The sequence below is a fragment of the Microtus pennsylvanicus genome, chromosome 8 (assembly GCF_037038515.1).
Source record: "Microtus pennsylvanicus isolate mMicPen1 chromosome 8, mMicPen1.hap1, whole genome shotgun sequence".
In the NCBI taxonomy this organism is placed as follows: Eukaryota; Metazoa; Chordata; class Mammalia; order Rodentia; family Cricetidae; genus Microtus; species Microtus pennsylvanicus.
In genome coordinates this window covers 2,298,330-2,317,320 of record NC_134586.1, presented here as the reverse complement: position 1 = coordinate 2,317,320, position 18,991 = coordinate 2,298,330, and the positions used below count along the sequence as shown (strand labels likewise).

The 18,991-nt window shown below is 45.5% G+C and overlaps 1 pseudogene; it reads right to left on the bottom strand.

The window, feature by feature from the left end:
- Nucleotides 1–1,028: 1,028 nt before the first annotated feature.
- LOC142855407 (NADH dehydrogenase [ubiquinone] 1 beta subcomplex subunit 4 pseudogene) lies at nt 1,029–1,394 on the bottom strand (annotated as a pseudogene).
- Nucleotides 1,395–18,991: the final 17,597 nt, after the last annotated feature.

The following is an 18,991-nucleotide window of genomic DNA, read 5'->3' as shown; positions in this document are numbered from 1 at the left end:
AAGAGGAGCCTCTACATACTTTGTTTGCTACAATTGTTTCTGTCCTCTTTGTGGCATTTCTTGCTTGTCTTTCTAAATGAACACATTGGGTTCAATCTGCATGTTGTGTGTGTCTTCTTTCGTCTGGGAAAACCAGAGCACAGCAAGATAGAAACGTGAGCACCTGTGCATGTTGTGTCTGTGTCTTATCCACCCGCATGAGTCAAACTTCTGGGCCAAGGGATTTTGTTTTTGATTCACCCTTCCCTGGGGTGAGGGACTGGAAGACTCATGCATGAAAATGGAAATCATTCCCAAGAGGCCAACACAGAGGGTGGGATGGGTGCAGACAAAGGCTGCTAGAAGGGTGCGAATTTTGACCTTAAAACATGAAAGAAATGAGGATTTTCCCAAAGAACAGGAAGGGTTGAAAGAGCCCAGGAGAGAAAAGGGAGGGCAGGGAGATCTGACAATGGACACCCAGGGAGTGGGGTCTGGAACAAAAGCCAAGGGAAAAACAGTGTCTGACTGTCATGCTTGCATTTCCTAAGAAAGGGAACGCATCCCTTGTGAGTCATGCGCATCCAATCAATCACAACAAATACAAGGTGAATCTAATTTCTCCAAACGGAGAACAGTGGGCTTCATGTGTGCCAGAGGCAGGGCTCACCTCCTTTGGAATGTCGTGAGGACTGGACAGACCAGGAGGGAGCTCATGGGTGCCAGAGTCTGGGTATTTAACCTCCGCTAAAGCCCTTCCTTCATGGGCAGGATGGGGCTATGTTAAATGACCCCTAAGCCTCCATTATACTATTTTTCCTTAAGCCAATGTGTATTGTTTACTTCCTACCGAGAATTCTATCATAGTGTTTACAGTGGGTTATCTCCTGTACCCTCACTAAGATTCTGTGTGGGCAAGAAATGTTATCACATGAGAGTCCCACTTAACAGACAATGGAACCACAGTTGAGAGTTTGTTTTGTTTTCCTTTTCCTTCAGTGATTAATAGAAGATTTATTTATGCAAGAATAGAATCATTGTTGCCAAAGTTAATAGGAGAGGTTAAATGTTCGGTCTGATTTTCCTTCCTGGATAAGTCTTTCCTTTCTGCCCCTGTCTGTTTTGAAAATTTAATGCCAGAAGACAAGGATCCCTAATGTCACCACAGCTCCTAAAAGTGAGTTAGTTCTTGGGAGTGGGTCTGAAATTAGGATAACTTGAAGAATCAAGGCAGAACTTTCAATATGCAGTAAGCGTTTGGGGGTCCTGGTTCTTGAAGTACATGCTCTGGTTTAAGCCAGACTCAAGCCCTTGACCTTCACCTTCCGGTTCTCCAGAGACCTGTCAGACTCAGATGGGCCAAGGATACTGGGAAGAGTAGCCAGGGGTGCAGGGTTTTTCTTGGAGCCTGACATCTTGCCTCTTGTTTTGCTTTTTAATCTGCCCTTTTTCTCACACTTTCTCCTTGAAGTCCTTTGGCCTTAAATATGGTGGGTCCCAGATGCCCCCATTTGCAATGATGTTCATTATAGTGTAGTAGTAGGAGCAGCAGGGCTGCTTCCCCAGCACCCCGGCTGCCTGCTAGCTTATGCCCTGAAATAATTACATGGACACTGTATTCTTTTAAACACTGCTTGACCCATTAGCTCTAGCCCTTACTGGCTAATTCTGATATCCCGATCAACCCATTTCTAATAAACTGTGTAGCACCGGTCTTACCGGAAAAGATTCAGCATGTCTGACCTGGCGGCTTGCTTCATTGCATGTGTCTGCCTCAGAGAGCAGAGCTATCGCGTCTGCCCAGGAGAGGGGAGCATGGCGTCTCTGCTCCAGAGAACAGAGCTATTGAGTCTGAGCTCACTTCCTCTTCCTCCCAGCATTCTGTTCTGTTTACTCCACCCACCTATGTTTTAACCTATGAGGCCAAGCAGTTTCTTTATTATAATTAACCAATGACCTTCCTCCATCATTATAGGAAGATTGTAGCTTGAGTCAGCTCTCTGAGGGGAAGAGGGCAGAATTCTCTTGCAATATACTATTCAATACCTACCCTGGTTGGATACTGTTCAGGGTGCTGGGGACAGCACCATCTACACAACCCAGGCCCAGACTGATGGACAGAATAGATGCATTAACAGCAAGACTAAGTAGCAATTACCTGGTCAGACATTAATCCAAAGGGTCATACTCATGTTTGGGGTCTCTGGGAGAACATCCTGGAATAGGAGGATGGAATAGGAGGACTCCAAAAGTGAAATGGCATGAGCTTTGCTCGCTGAAAGGGGAGGTGTGCCTCAAGAAGGGTATTCAAGGGAAAAGCAAGGGCTGTAGCTACACTGTTGGCCAACAGCCATTGATTTGGTTTCTCTGGAGGATAGTATAGGAGTGGCCGTAGAAGCCAGGTCCAAGTTGGGAAATCTGCAGGACCTTTCATGGCCTTGCTAATGAGTTTGGATCTTTTCCTGAGAGCAACGCTTGCTCAACATAATAACCGTATTATATGTTTATAACATAAAATCCCAGTTATGCTCTTGATCCCAACAAGAGCCCCCTTCATATGGGAGTTACTTTTGAATATCCTGCATTGACCTAGCTGCTGAGAGCCCAATTCTTTTAACAACTACCTTAGCCAGGTGAAGAGTCACCACTTGTGTGGACATTGATGCTGTAAGAATTCCTACCACCAGTAGCCTTTAAGGTACCTGCCCACTTGGAGGTGGCCTCTTACATTATATATGCCGATGTAAAGTGTGTCTGACCTCTTTTCTGGCTGCAGGATTCGGTTGCTGTTCCCCGAATTCTGACTCTAATCTGTGAGTCTACCCCTAAATAAATAACCCTCTATTATCCTCAATTCTGAGCTAGTGTGGGATTTCTTTTAAGCATTCGTCTTCACATTGACTGCACCTTTTGAGGCTGTTTTACCAGTCTTTGGTGAGAACATCAAGGAGGTCAGGGCACACGGCAGGAAAGGCCCCTGAGAAGGAACACTCCCTCACCATTCAGCCAATACCTGAGCTCAGAGTGAGCAGGTCTGTGGAAGGTAAGAAGTAAGCCCAGGAAGCATGAAGGGTCAGCTGTTGCATAGTTATGGGCACGCCCTATAATCCTCATTCCCTGTGGGGACCAAGGCAGGAGAAACAGATCCTGGTTCCTCTGTCATAGGATGCCCCAAAAGAGAGACCCTACATGCCAAACCTAGGCACCTACTCCTGAGGGATGTTACCCCAGGAAGGACAGGGTTTGCAATGAAGAAAGCTAAAGCTATGTTAATCACAATTCATGGAGGCAGGAACCGCACATCTACAGGACAGTCTCTAAACACTTCCAAAATCTGTGTGTGCTTCTCCCGAAATAAGGCTCTACTGAGTAAAGAGCCGCTTGCTTATTCTAGGTGGCTTCTACGGGAGCATGTCAGGCAATGCAAGCATTTTCCTTGCCTGCTGATTTTATTATTTTTAAAATTACACATTTTACACCAGAAATTTATAACATCTGCTGACATTATCCCACACTATCTTAATGCAATGCCTTCAATTGGGAGGCTGATGTAGATTTACCCTAACTTCACAAAAACAGTAGATTCTATCTTGGGCTCCATGGTGTTCCTAGGAGTATAAATAGCATAAACAGGCTTGTCATGGAAAACTTTCTTTATAAAAATATTAAATGTTGCAGTGATGATGGCCCTGTCCAGCCTATGTATGAGAAGAAGCATTCTCTTATTATCCACAAATCTAATATGTGTTAAATGAACAGGAATTGCAAGGTATCACACTGTGCCTACACTCTGGAAGTAAGAGAGGCAGGAAGTGGTGTTGTGTTACCAACCCTCAAGGCCCACCCTTACTGAGCTACTTCCTCTAGCAAGGCTCTGCCTTCTAGAGACTCAACCACTTTCTCAGTCACAAGCCGGGACCAAGTGTTCAAATAAACACACCTATGGGGGAAATTTTGGATTCAGATAACAGTACATGTCCGGGGAAGGGTTGAATTTGACTGAGTCAAAAAGGAAAAAAAAACATGTATCTATATGCTCTATACAAATATAAAACATAGTGTACATATGCATATACAAGCATACTTGATTTAGCATGAGGGAGGGGTCAAAGAACTAGAGACAGATTGCAGGGATGAATGGGGCCAACGTTTTCTACATATTTATTTTTATTTATGTGTATGTGTTCTGTGTGAGTGTGTATCACCAAATGTGTGCAGTGATTTCAGAAGCCAGAAGAAGGCGTTAGATCCCCCTGGAGTTAGGCTTACAGCAATGATGGGCTGCCTGGCGTGGGATCTGGGAGCACAACCCAGTGGGTCCTCTGGAGAGCAATAGGCTCCTTAACTGCTGAGCCATCTCCCCAACTCCAACAACTTATATTCTTTTCCCCCTTTTACTGAAAATAGCTTCTTCTCACATGGTATTATATCCTGATTATAGTTTCCCCTCCCTGTACTCCTCCTGGTTCCTCCCCACCTTTCCTCCATCTGGATCCACTCCCCTTCTGTCTCTCATTAGAAAACAAACAGGCTTTTAAAGAATAATAATAAAGCAAAAACTCACACAACAAAATTGGACAAGAAAGAGGGGAAGAGCCCAAGAGAAGGCACAAAACAGGGTGTATTCGTTCCCAGAGCTCGCATAAACTCTAACACAAAGCATGTGGCTTGAGCAGCAAACATCAGTTCTTCTCCCAATGCTGCAGGCCCAAGGCCAAGTTACATCCTTCTGGATGTGGAGACTCTGCCCTGTGCTCTCTGAGCTGCTGGTAAGGACCACTACCACATTGGGGTTCCCTAATTTGTAAACCGTTGCTCCTACTCACCCCTCCATCTTCACGAGCATCTTCCTGTTGACTTCGGGTACACTGCCACCCCTGTTTCTTCCCCATCTTCACTAAACAGTTTTCTGGTGACTTTGTGTTTCCACCTGGAGTTAGTACTGTCGAGTTCTGGCCAATCCTCCTCCTCTATGGCCTCATCTTAACTTATTCCATCTAAATTAGCTTAGTTCTGAATAAGATCACATTCTAAGGTTCTGGGAACCAGGGCTTAGGTATATCTCCTGGAATACAATGCAACCCATAGCCTGGGTTTGGTGACGATTATAGGACCCAAAGAAAATGTGTGTTACAGATGACAATTGAGAGAACCCTTGTCTGTCTCAACTAGAATCTGAAGCTCTTGGGGTCCTCAATGATCCACAGAGAGATCAATCTGCCTACCACTGAGTATTCTTAGAAAGTCCTTAGCTTGTGATGACTGTGGGCCTGGGTGTTTTCTGTCTTGTGGCTGCAGAAACAGAAGAGAATAACAAAAATATATGGAGGAAAAGGGAAATGAGTGGAAAGCCCTGTGTTGACACAGCAGATGTGGGACCTCTTCAATCAAAACTTACCATTGCAGTTATATCTGTAAGACTCCATGAATATAGGGCATGATCTATACTTAAAACAACATGGAGGAAGTTCTCAATAAAAATCACTATAAACATTTCAAAAACACTCTATGCATATCGCAGTATAAAACTTAAAGTGAACTTATAACTTCTTTTCTATGATACCCTAGTAGCTAAACTGCTCAATAATACTGGATAGTTGGCTCCCACCATGGCTGCAGTTCCTAGTAAGCCAGCTGCCACTGCCCCCACTCCTAACAGGAGCCCTGCCTCCTCTTTCCTGTGTAATGTACGTGCTAGGCCTTCAGTTTTTGTCTGCAAGCCCATGTGCACAGTATGAACCGTACTGTTGTCTAGTTAATATACATTGTGCTGGGCAAGAAGATTTCATCATACTTCTCTAATCCATGCTCAGAGGGAGCTTTTATGTAAAGTAGCACACAGTATTAGGAAGTGCTCAGCTGAAAAAGAGCCAATTGGAATCAACTTCATGTCATGATCTGCGCAGCAGAAGATAAACATTAATCAGTCAAGGAGAAGTATGCTCATTATGGCAACTAATTGGTCTACACGGTCATGGCAAGAAGATGGGCACTTAGGTTGAACAGAGAAAAGAGAAGAGGCATCTGCTAATCCTGACACACCAGAGCAAAGCCAGAGCGATTGAACAAAAGAAGCATCAGCCTGGGTGTGCTGGCTTCTCAGTCCCATGTGATCTGGCTCTTCAAGGGTGGTACTCTGCTCTGGGCTCAAGCAGACTGGCTCAGCTGTCACTGTTGACAGCTCTGTCAACCACTGCAACAGAGGGCGTGATAGAGACAGTCAACTGCGGACCTGGCTCTGCAGACTTCACCCAGTAAGATCATAAAAACAAAGTGATCGTTTGTAACACTTGCCAGTTCACTGGAATCCCAGTAAACAGTTCCTGGTGTGTAGCCACAAAACTGAGTCACGAAATAGAAATTATATTACAGAAAAGGAGAAGGAGGAGCAGAGGAGGTGGTCAAGGTGGTGGTAGGGAGTGGGCAAGGTGCTGGTGGAAGTGGTGGGGATGGTGGTGGCTGTGGTAGTAAAGACCCATGGTTAGTAGTGGATATAGAGTAAAGATGGTGATGGTGGTGGAGGTAGTAGAAGAAATGGCGGTAGAAATGGTGGTGGTGGTGATGGTGGTCATGAGAATGGTGGTGGTGATGGTGGTAATGATAATGGTGGTGGTGACGGACGTGATAGAGATGATGTGGCAGTTATGATGGTGGTGGCTGTAATGGTGGTAGCGGTTGTGATGGTGGTGGGGATGGTGGTGGCTGTGGTAGTAAAGACCCATGGTTAGTAGTGGATATAGAGTAAAGATGGTGATGGTGGTGGAGGTAGTAGAAGAAATGGCGGTAGAAATGGTGGTGGTGGTGATGGTGGTCATGAGAATGATGGTGGTGATGGATGTGATAGAGATGGTGTGGCAGTTATGATGGTGGTGGTTGTAATGGTGGTGGTGATGATGTTGATGGACGTGATAGAGATGATGTGGTTATGATGGTGGTGGCTGTAATGGTGGCAGTGGTTATGATGGTGGTGGGGGTGGTGATGAAGGCAGTGATAGCCGTGGTTGGGATGAACTGGTAAGGGTGATGGTCAGAGTCGCAGGAAGCAGTGGTATAAGATACGGCAGTGAACCATGCCAGATGTTCTGGTTCTAAGAACTACGATCATCACCACACCTATAGCCATTGTCACAACATTTCACGGAGCCATTTATGATGTGTATGACTTTTCCGGATCTCCCTGGAACCATCTTATTGCAGACATGGAAGGCCACAAGTGTCATTGTTACAACCAGAATCTTGTGGCTTTTCCACTTCCCCAGATATAATTTGAAGGTGCTGTGTACTTGATCTTTGTTGGGTAATGTTGACTGCTTGAACTTTCTTGATGGTAAGACAGGAAAACTCCTAACCCTGGCCTTGGCACTCAGGCATGGAGATCCTGGAAGCTCAGGGCGTTACTGCTCCAGAGCTAACCTTGGCCAAACTGGGATGTGGGCTGTTGGGGAAATAATTTCCCGTGACGTTTCCTGGCAAACCAAGCAGACATGCGTTTTATAAAGTTACTTTAGAGCATTTACAAGACAATTCTTTCTTACTATTAGTGGTAACAAAATTTATCTCCTTCTCTGATCTATTTTATTCCTGTCTTTTATTACTGTATCTTAAAATCAGATCCCAAATTATGAGCCTAATCACAAGAGCTTGTTCTGCGATTTGCTTATAAAGACGCTCAGTCTCAAGTAACCTGACAGAAGACAGAAGCCCTATTTAAGAAAGGGCTTCTTAGAATCAGGTAAACTAGGCTGGTCATCCATGATTCAGGTGACCATCATTTTATTTATCCATGCATTATAAATCTGACCCATGGAAATTTAGATTCCAAAAACAGCCATAGAGTCTCCAGATTTTTACATCCTTACTTGTAGGAGTTAGGTATTCCATGAAGCTCTATGAATCATTCAAAGATAATTTTGAAGCCCACGTGCCTCTCTCTCTCTCTCTCTCTCTCTCTCTCTCTCTCTCTCTCTCTCTCTCTCTCTCTTCCCCGTCTCTGTATATGTGTGTGTATGTTTGTATGGATTCATACACACTTTTTTGTGTGTTTTGAGGCGGATGTTTTGAGCCTTGATTTCCCAACATGTCCTCTGTTCCATTCAACAAGGTGACTTGAGTGTGGCCAATTGGATGTATGAAGGTTGTCTGTTTGGAACTGAATGAGGAAGATAAACGCGAGGACTTTTTAGCTTCTCTCTTTACTTTTTTGGGTAAAGTTTGGGAGATGAGGACCATGAGAAGCTCAGAGTCTGACAGTGAAGTAAGCAAGACTGCTCCTGAACAAGAAGTGTTTACCCTGTTTCACCCCCAGCCGCTTGCTTGTGTCTGTCTTGGCTGTGTGATAGTGTGGGATAATCTTTTTGTATACTGTGAAGATGTCTTTCTGCCAAGGCATCTTCTGATTGGCTTAATAAAGAGCTGAATGGCCAATAGCTAGGCTGGAGAGGATAGGCAGAACTTCCCGGCAGAGATAGGAACTCTGGGAAGGAACGAAAGAGGTAGAAATTTGCCAACAAGAAGTAGAGCAAGTAGGATACACGGTACTGAGGAGAGGTAACAGACTCCCTGGCAGAATGTAGATTAATATAAACAGGTTAATTTAAGTTATAAGAGCTAGTTGGGAACAAACCTAAGCTAAAGCCAAGTTTTCATAAGTAATAAAAAGTCTCCATTGCATTATTTGGGAGCTGGAAGTCCACAAGAAAGTCTAACTACAGTGATGAGGTCAATCTTACTGCCGGAGGAACCCAGAGAACACAGGACAGCACAGACAAGTCTGATGGCAGTGATATCAGATCTTACTGCAGTAGGAACCCAGAGAACACAGGACAGCACAGATTCTGCCCCATCTTGCTTTACTTTCAGTCTGTTACCAGCTCTAAAGACCAACGGGAGGGAGTGTGTCTCTCCATGACACATGCTGGAAAACATAAATCAGTCCTGTCCTTTGCTTCCCTTGTCCCCCTCCGTGTTCTCCTAGTCCCCCTCCTCCTCCTTTACATCTTCCTCCCATCTTCTACTTCCTCATCTGTAGATGGAGCTACGGGCCGCTTTCCTCCTCCCAGCTCCTGGCCGCCTGGCTAGCTTATGCCCCAAAATAACGACATACAAACTGTATTCATTTAAACACTGCTTGGCCCATTAGCTCTAGCCCTTGCTGGCTAATTCTGATAAACTGTGTAGCACTAGTCTTACCGGGAAAGATTCAGCATGTCTGACCTGGCGGCTTGCTTCATCGCATCTGCCCCAGAGAGGAGAGGAAATGACATCTCTGACCTCACTTCCCTTCTTCCCAGCATTCTATTCTGTCTACTCCACCCACCTGAGGGCTAGCCTATCAAATGGGCCAAGGCAGTTTCTTTATTAGCCAATGACCTTCCTCCATCACTCATCATCTTCCTCCTTTTCCTGATTACCTTCTACTTCCTTTTTCTCATCTATCTTCTCCCTTCTCCTCTTTCTTTTCTTCTTCATTTCCTGTTCCTCTCCTCTCTCTTCCTTCCCTTTAAAGTCTCATTCCTACACTTGAGAAATCTCTCTGTGTCCTGGTGGGAGGTAGAAAAATCCAAACACCAATTCTTCATTTTCCCCATTCTTACCGGATCCTTCTGATTTGTTCACCTGTGATTGGAATTGGAGGCAGTGTATCAAGTGGGAAAGGCCAAGATTCCTGCCCAAGGCAATGGAGTGGTGACAATAGCCTCTGGGGCAGCAGGGACAACTTCTGAAGCTGTTCAGTCTGTTAATGCAAACTGTAGGGCATCCTCAGCAAGAGGGCAGTGGATGTATCTGCAGAGAATAGGATGGGTTTCACTCTGGACAGATTGCTGTTAGAAGACAGGGTGAGTCCGTGACTGTGTCTCAGTGACAGTTCATGGACAAGAGACAACAGGAAAATGGAGCTTTCTGACCGATGGAGTAGCAGTTTCTGTGTGACACAGGGAGAAACGTTTGGTGTTGGTCTATGATGAACCTCTGTGATGTCCAGATCACAGTGAGACCAGTGTGGATAAAATGGTTTTGCTGTAATAACCTGCAAGTTGGTAATGCCATTGAGGCCGAATCATGCCTGTTAGGCTTGCTTCTTGGGGTTTTGCCGTCTTTCCCAGGACTCAGTGATGACAGAATCCACAGTGTGAGCTGTGATGTGACCCCTTGGTGCTCTCACCCACCTCAGCCATGTTTCGCATTGTAATTCTGATTGTGTTTATTTTGCATCCAGGTCTTTCAGTGGGTTACCTGATACCTCACAGGTAATTATTTCCCTCCTTAAATGATCCAGAATAAACTAAGATCTTAGCCTCTTAAAAGGTTGTCAAACATGGCATTTCTTTGAGAGCAGAAGTTAATTTCTGTTATGTTCTTAATTGCTTTTTGTTATTCTAAATCTCTGCTCGTATGATTTTTGAAAACCATTGATCTTCACATGAGTGATGACTCCTGGGAGCATCCTGAGCACCATTAAGTCTGAGCTGGTGAGTCCTGAGTCTCCAAGGTTGTCCTATCACCCCACTGTGATCCTTTGGTGGATGCTACACCTCAGACAAGAAATAGGTGTCACCCTAAAAGGTAGTAGGCTTTCAACAGGGGCTCCTTCCAGCTTTCTCTGGCAAGTTCTTAGCCAGGTACAGTGGTTCCCACCTGGAAAGCCTGCATTTGGAAAGCCGAGACAGGAGCATTATGTGTTTGAAGTCAGCCTGGTCTATATAGCAACTATCAGATTGGACAAAACACTATATAAAAAACATGCAAACCCAATCACTAACAAAAGCAGTTCATGCAAAGCTAAAACTTGGGACTATAAGCTGCCATGGGCAAACCTGGGTCAGGATGTGATTTGGAATAACTCTCAGGGGAGAAAAGAACTCACAGGCCATTCAGTGTGTCTAGAACCTGAGAACAGATCATGTGTAAGGATAGAGCATCCAGGGGTCCAGGCTGTCGGCTTCCTGAAAAGAATAAAGCAAACACAGACAAGAACCCAAAGCTCGGAGAAAGATTCCTTGGAACAAGACAGATGAATCTCTTCTTTATCTGGAGATTGCAAAGGTCCTGAGGGTCAAATGCAGGAAACTTTTGGGCAGTGTCATTTTACAAATGGGAAAAGAAACTCAAGAGGCCAAGTCACGTGCTCATCACCCCACAGTGACCTTGGAGCATCAGTGACTGAGCTGCATGAATTGGGGAAGCATGACCTTCATTTGACCTTCAAAGCATGAACACAGATGGGAAGCTGGATACCTCCGGGTAACGTATGTGGAGAAAATATGTCTGCCTGGTGTGTGCCAACTTCATTGCTCCCTGGATCACTAGACCACGGAGTGAGGTCACTGAGTGTGAAGGACACAAAGCCAGGCTCAGGGGTAAAGACCAAATTCTCAGAAACAGAAATCCTTTTCAGTTTTAGGTTCCCTTCAAAATGCAGTAAACACATTGCAAAATTAACTTTTCCTCTGTCATCCAACGTGAGAGCATCAGCCAAGAGACAGACACATTCTGACCGAGAAGCCTCTAGACAAGGACGTGGCCAGATGAAAGATGACCTCCACTCAGCCTCCCAACCAGTCAAGGACAGAAAGTCATGGACCTGGCCAGGTCACCGTCCACCTTCTGCCTGTCCTCATGGCTTCCTCAGTGCAGATTTACAGTATGGTCTGTCACCCGCAACACCTTTGGTAAAAGTGCTCACCAGTTACTCAGGGCTTACTATGGGAGATGGGTTCTAATTGACTCAACCCATCTCCGAAATGCAACTCCTGAAGAAGGTGGTGTTATTCTTCTTATTTTACAGGGGAGGAGACCAGAGTGTGGAGATGCTAAGCCCCTTCCCCATTGTTCACACAGGCTTCCAGGAAGCTGAACCAGGCACCTACCCCAGACGTTCTGGCTGGCTCTAAACACTAAATCCCTTGAAGTGTGACATTTGGCAGAAATAAATTTGGCAACCATGAAGACAATATTTCGTCTTCATAACCCACTTTGACTTAGCTTCCTCTTCCTGGGATTGGTACAATCCTATGGGGATTCTTTAATCCATCTGGGTTCTCTGGATGCACACTCAATGTTTCTAGGACACTTGGAAGCCCATTGACTGCGCAGTGAGAGACAGACAAAGGAAGACACAGTTTCGGCTTTGCTCATTGATGATGGGAGTGATGCTGGCTTTTCTTCCTGAACGTTCAGTACTCCTCTGGCTCTCTGATATTTCCTTGGCTCCATTTATCTAATTCACTCATGGAGAAGAAAATATTAAAAACAAAAAAAAAACCCAGCACATGAAGTCTCCCACCTACGTTGTCAGCCACCAGCAATGAACTTCCTCAATCAGATGTAACACTCCTTTTATGATTAATTATCCTTATTTAGTATGCTTAAGGGGAAAAAGAACCAAACAAAAATATTAAAGTTGGAGGTAGCACAAGCTAATTTGATAATATTGCCATGACGACCGAGTGAGTGAATACACGCCACTTCCCTTGAAATATTTTTTCCTGTCAGAATTTATGTCTTTCCTAAGCGGGGGTGTTTTTCTTCATGCACTGTGTGGATGTAATGGGTAAATGTTAGCTTTGTGTCCTCTTTGGGCCCATTAGAAATTATAGGCCACAGAAATCTACAAACCAAAGGTTGACTACAATCAGGGCTAAAGGGTATTTGACGAATCAGAAGAAAATGGCAAATTACTTGTAAGATAAAACATGGGCACTGGCATCGTCACACCGAACTTTAGGAGAAGACACATCATCCTGGAGGAGTGAGGGGTTTGTCTCCACTGGCTGTTATCTCTAAGGACCTGAGCCACCAACCTGCTTTTTCAGTGCCTCTGGGGTCACTGAAGTAGAGCCAAACCATGAAGGACCCCTGGAAAGAACTGGCCCTGGCAGGTTTGGGCAACAGTGACCCCAGGGTGCAAGCTATTTGCAAGGCTCTCTGCAGCCCAGACCTGGGAGGAGCTGAGGCAGGCTGTCTGCCAGCAGAGGGGGGTCAGTTTAAAAGGGGAGCATACAAATAAGGGGTGGGGGTGGGGTGGCGCTCAGTGTGACTTTGGAAGGCATCCTCTCTACCCCCAGTAGGAAAACGGTTGCCGGAACTGGTATTCTTGCAATTTAGAAGCCTAGTAGTCCCTTGGCTTTCATTTTTTGCTTCTTTGCAGAGGTAGGCACAGACTCTAGCTGCTGCCCAGATTCCCCCAGGCTCAGGGGCGGGACAGTTTTCCTTGGTAAGGAAGTTGTTTTCCTGTAAAGCCATTTTGGCCCAAGGTGAGGAGTTTTCACTTGGATGTCAGTGGGGCCCTTCTGATGTTTATAAATGGAGCAATGTACAGTTGGAACAGTTATTTTAGGTTAAAAATGTCAATTTCTTCATGCAATCAGGCACTATGTGTTTGAGATAATTTTTTTCTAAGGCTTCCCGGTGCACAGAAGCCCCCCACTTTGCTTCACAAGGTCCTCAAGTTGAGTTTTGATCATGACAGCTCTCTGATTTCTGGAGTGCCCTGGATGGAGGCCCACTGGAAATAACCAGGAAAGATGGACTAGAACTTTCTGCTTCACACACAGGGCGGAGGAGGGACAGACCTTTTCCAGGCAGAGCATCAGCTGGCAGCGGAGACTGGCTCACATAGCGCTTCTCTCCTGAATTGGAGCACCTTTTCAGGAGTCCCCACACCTGGGCTGTGCCTCAACCACGTGCAAGGAGGTCTCCAGCTCCAATTCTGTCTGCCCCCAGGCTTTCATGGTTACTGCCCTGTCCAGGTGGACAGGTTGCCCAGGGTCTCTCCCTGAATCAATCCTTTCTGTGACTGCTCAGCCCTTCTGAATGCCTGACGTTATTCCCCGATCGAAACTCCTGTTTTCCCGTGCATTTCCTTTCCAAGCTGTTCAATGTGATCCTCAACCAAAGTCTCACCGCCTGGAAACTCGACAGATTTCAGCACAGGGCTCAGGAGCACCCATGGGATCCAGGTTCCCCATAGGAAGATGCCAAGGAAACCCCCATTGTTAGAATTCTAGGCTTCTTGCTGGGCTGGGCGGTGGTGGCAGCAGCGCTTACCTTTAATCCCAGCACTTGGGAGGCAGAGGCAGGTGGATCTCTGAGTTCAAGGCCAGTCTGCTCATTTCCAGGTTGGGCAGAAGCCCTATCTCGAAAAACAAACAAACAAACAACAACAAAAGAATTCCAGGCTTCTTACACCCGTAAACTCATTTCCTAAACCTAAGTGTCTATTTTCAGGTAGATAAAAAGAGAAGTTTTTGGAAGACCCTCAGAGAGGACCTTTCCTCTGATGATGAAGACCCCAGAACCAGGACACTCCGAGACCAAACCACAGGATGCAATTAGCAAGAGGTTTATTGAGTAGACACAGGTACCTGCGGGAGGCAAGATCTCTTGGAAGACTTGCACGCCTGCCAACTGGAGGGAGGGCTTTTTATAGGGAAGAGCAAAAAGCAAGTTTACAGAAGCAAAAGCGTGGTTATCGGAATGAGGCGGGGGCATGAATGGTTTCCTCTCTCAGCATGGATGTCTGGCAACAGTCATCCTGTTCCTATCTTATAGATATCCTGTTTTGCAGTCAACCTGCTTTGTTGATGTCCTATCTTATCGATATCCTGCCTTGCAGTCTTCCTATCTCATAGACATCCTGCTCTCTCAAGCACATGGGATGTTCTTACGGGAGCAGGCTGGCTGCTGATCTGGAGAATTTTTTTTTAAGCAAACAGGACGTTCCCCCTGGAGCATGCTAGCTGCGGGTTTTGAGGAGGGGGTCTTTCAGTTTTCATCCTTGTTTCCCAACCCATTTGTATGTTATGAGGGCTATTATATTTTCCATTATCTTCTTTTTTACATTAAATAATTTTATTTTCATAAGATCAGTCAATATTGTAGCAGGCAGCACTAAGAGGACTTGGTGGGGTGTATGAAGGTGGAGGGGACTTGGGAGAAATGGGGGGGCGAGTTGGGATACAACAAATGTATACACGTGTGAAATCATCAATGAATAAATAAAAAAAAATCTACAATTTTCCACATACTTTTCCCCCCTCAAGCTTCAGCACTTGGTTTTGCTCATGCTACAGTGCAACATTAGATACAACTGTGTGTCACTCTTGACTTTCTGGGCATCATAATTTTTCTTCACAGAGTCTCTTGACAGGGATCACTGCCATTTACTGGTGACTTAACTCCTATTTTATACTATCATCCCTGGGTAAACACAAAATTCTGCAGCCGTTCAAGGGCAGGTGTGAAGTGGCACAGTGCTTGCGTGTAACCCGTGCATACCCTAGACATCCACGGCTTCGCCTGATCACGTCTACCCAGGGTGCAATTGGACTGCTTCATTTTTTGTTAACCTGACATAAGCTAGAACCATCTGGGGAAAGAGAACCTTAATGGAGGGGTGGCCTCCATCAGAGGGAGGCGAGGCCACAGAGTGTTTTCCTACTCCGTGTTCTGTGTGGGAGGGCCCCGCCTCCTTCCCCGCCCCCTCCCCGCCCCGCCCACTGTGGGCGGTGTCACCCCTGAGCAGCTGGTGCTGGGTTCTATAAGGGAGCTGGCTCAGCAAGCCATGAGGGGCAAGCTAGCAAGCAGTTCCTCATTGGTTTCTGCTTCTGTTCCTTCCTGGAGTTCTGACCTCTTCTCTCAGTGAGGGACTGTAATCTGTCAGGTAAAATAAACCCTTTCTTCCCCAGGTTGCTTTTGGTCATGATGGCTATCACAGTAACAGAAAGCAAACTTAGGTCAGTGATGTAAATAGTCATTGCTGTATTGTTTAGGGGAAAACATTTGTGTGCCTTACGTTTTTCACTGACTGATCTTTTGACTGGGTGTTGGCTGCATCTCTTGAGTGGGGGCTGCACCAGACACAGCCCATCAGTAATGTTCACCAGTTCAGTTACTCCGCCCAACAGCCCACAGCCTATGTGTGAGTGTTCTTCTTCTCTAAGAAGACAGTCTGGCCGCTTCCCCAGGAGTCACGGCTGACATGTTCTGAAGTGGGGGTTCACGTCTGGATCTGCCTACCTTCAGTGTTTGCTCTTCGCGGTGCTCTCAGTGGTCAAACACTGAGCATTGCCTACTTTGCAGCCATTTTACCTTGCTAAGCATTTACATTCCAGAATCACATGCGGGGTCATACCCTTCATGTTCCAGATAATTCTGAGGTAGATTGAAGGAAAACACAGAAATTTTGTGTCTGTGTACACATGTGCAATTGTCTCTCTCTCTCTCTCTCTCTCTCTCTCTCTCTCTCTCTGGGTGTGGGTGTGTGTGTGTTTACACAGGTAAGTCCTTTCTTGCCCTGCCAATGATAACAGTGGGAATACTCCTGAGGAAAAAGGGGTTTTTTCCTCTCCCTGGGTCAGTAAGGATAGACCAAATTTCACTACAGTAACAACCACTACCACCATCACCACTCCCCTCACCCGCCTCCACCCCCAAATCCCAGGAACATGCTGTAACAATGTGTCTCTCTTGCCTAAGCTGTGTATTTACAATGGCTACTTTAGGACCTTCAGTCCCTGTTATTTATGGAAATCTTCCCATGGCTTTTAAGGCACTCATGAGAACCTCATGAGGTGTGACTGATGTCATGGCCCTTGTTGGATGGTGTGTACTTGAACTCTGCATGTTGCTTGTATAATCCTAACTATGCTCAGGTTTTTTGTTTTGCTGCTCTTCTGTTGTGTGGAGTTCTCTGGTCCAGTGAACTAGAGGAACTCTGTATCCACTCTTCTAAATGTTCGTATGTCTGGAGAAGAGAGAGATCAGTTGTAGAAGGTTTCCTTCCCTCCCCCTTGAACAGGTTGACAAATAAACAATGCATGGTGCATATATGTATACAGACACAGATATCTAAACAATGCATGGTGCATATATGTATAGGACACAGATATCTAAACAATGCATGGTGCATATATGTATACAGACACAGATATCTAAACAATGCATGGTGCATATATGTATACAGACACAGATATCTAAACAATGCATGGTGCATATATGTATACAGACACAGATATCTAAACAACACATGGTGCATATATGTATACAGACACAGATATCTAAACAATGCATGGTGCATATATGTATACAGACACAGATATCTAAACAATGCATGGTGCATATATGTATAGGACACAGATATCTAAACAACACATGGTGCATATATGTATAAAGACACAGATATCTAAACAATGCATGGTGCATATATGTATAGGACACAGATATCTAAACAATGCATGGTGCATATATGTATAGGACACAGATATCTAAACAATGCAGGGTGCGTATATGTATACAGACACAGATATCTAAACAATGCATGGTACATATACGTACACAGACACAGATATCTAAACAATGCATGGTACATATACGTATACAGACACAGATATCTAACAAGGTCAGAAACATAGGCTCAAAGAATACTCCACTGAGATGGGTATTTGATCATCACTTGAAATGTTTATGACTGTTTCTGTTATTATCTCTTCTTATGCTTCTATTTCTCTGTGAGGTAGAACTTCCTTTGCTGAATATAATTATTTAAAATTGCATTAATGTGTTAACGAATGGTGGATCAAAGACAAAACGATGCAGGCACATGTAAGGTGGTCCGGGACCATGTACAGCAGGGGTAAGGATGATTCACAACCGTGTGCTGCAAGCCCATGCAAGGGTGGTCTGGGACCATGTACAGCAGGGGTAAGGATGATTCACAACCGTGTGCTGCAAGCCCATGCAAGGGTGGTCTGGGACCATGTACAGCAGGGGTAAGGATGATTCACAACCGTGTGCTGCAAGCCCATGCAAGGGTGGTCTGGGGCCATGTACAGCAGGGGTAAGGATGATCCATGTTTTGGATTCAGTTTTGTATTATGTGCTGCATACTTCATGGCTCCAGGGACTTGAACCTCACTGGGGGAAATGCGGGAACGAAGAAAAGACAAATACAAAGACACACAGACAGAAGGTCATGAGTAGGGTGGATTGGATCTTTGAGGAAGAAGGTGCAGCACCCTGGAAACTCAGCATGTTTATAACAGAATTGAACAGAGAGCCGAGGTTATTGCATACAGCTGAGCTGTAGAAGAAGGCAGGGTTTTACACTCAGATAGACAAGGAGGCGAAGGTTTGTGGGGTGCAGCTGGATCTAGGAGGCAGGTTTAGCTAATCTCAGTGGGAGCTGTCTCTGTGCGGGAGCAGCCTTCAGGCCAATACTGTCTCAGAATGAGAAGCCTAGGGTAGTCATTTTCTGAGCACACTGTTGGCATCTGCACTCAGGCCCCTGGGAAGATTTTGCCATCTCTCTGAGCCTCATTCTGGGAGATTTGCCATTTTCGCGTCCTCCTGAGGCTATGGAATCCTTGCTGTGGTCATGGCCAGGTCAACAGCGTACACACACACACAGTTCCCTCACTCCCTGCACACACCTTTTCTTGCAATAATGTACTGGGCAGCCTTGTTCCTTCACCTCCATGAGCTATGAACACACACTCCTTTCCATAAACCACTTCTCCCGACCCCAGAATTCACTTTGACACCCATTCCCCACCCCGTATCAGGCTACATATACTCCCATCTCTGGACTATGGTACAAGTTTCTCTGCCCTTGATAACAATGAGGTTTAGACAGTGTTTATTCAAGTGTATCCAGTGTGCAGACTAGCAGGGTTTATCCAGCCACTGACCTGGGTGCCATGCATAGTCAAGCAAAACTGTGTCATTCTCCAGTCACCTTTTAGGGAGAATCCCCTGTTTACAGTTTCATGCCTACAAGTAATTGGCTGTGTATATGTTTACAATCAGATGCATAGTGGAAAGGAGCATGCACAATAGAGAGCCACTCAGACCACACCCCGTAGTAACAGCCTGACTTCCCTTGGATGGAGAAACAGAGTCTGGGTTCCAGGCTGCATCTCCTGTGACCACGATTATTCTCGACAGCGTACTCTTTACTCTGTACCATCGCTTTGTTCAGAGTGAATAAATGTCTCGATTGTTTTGCGATTCTGTG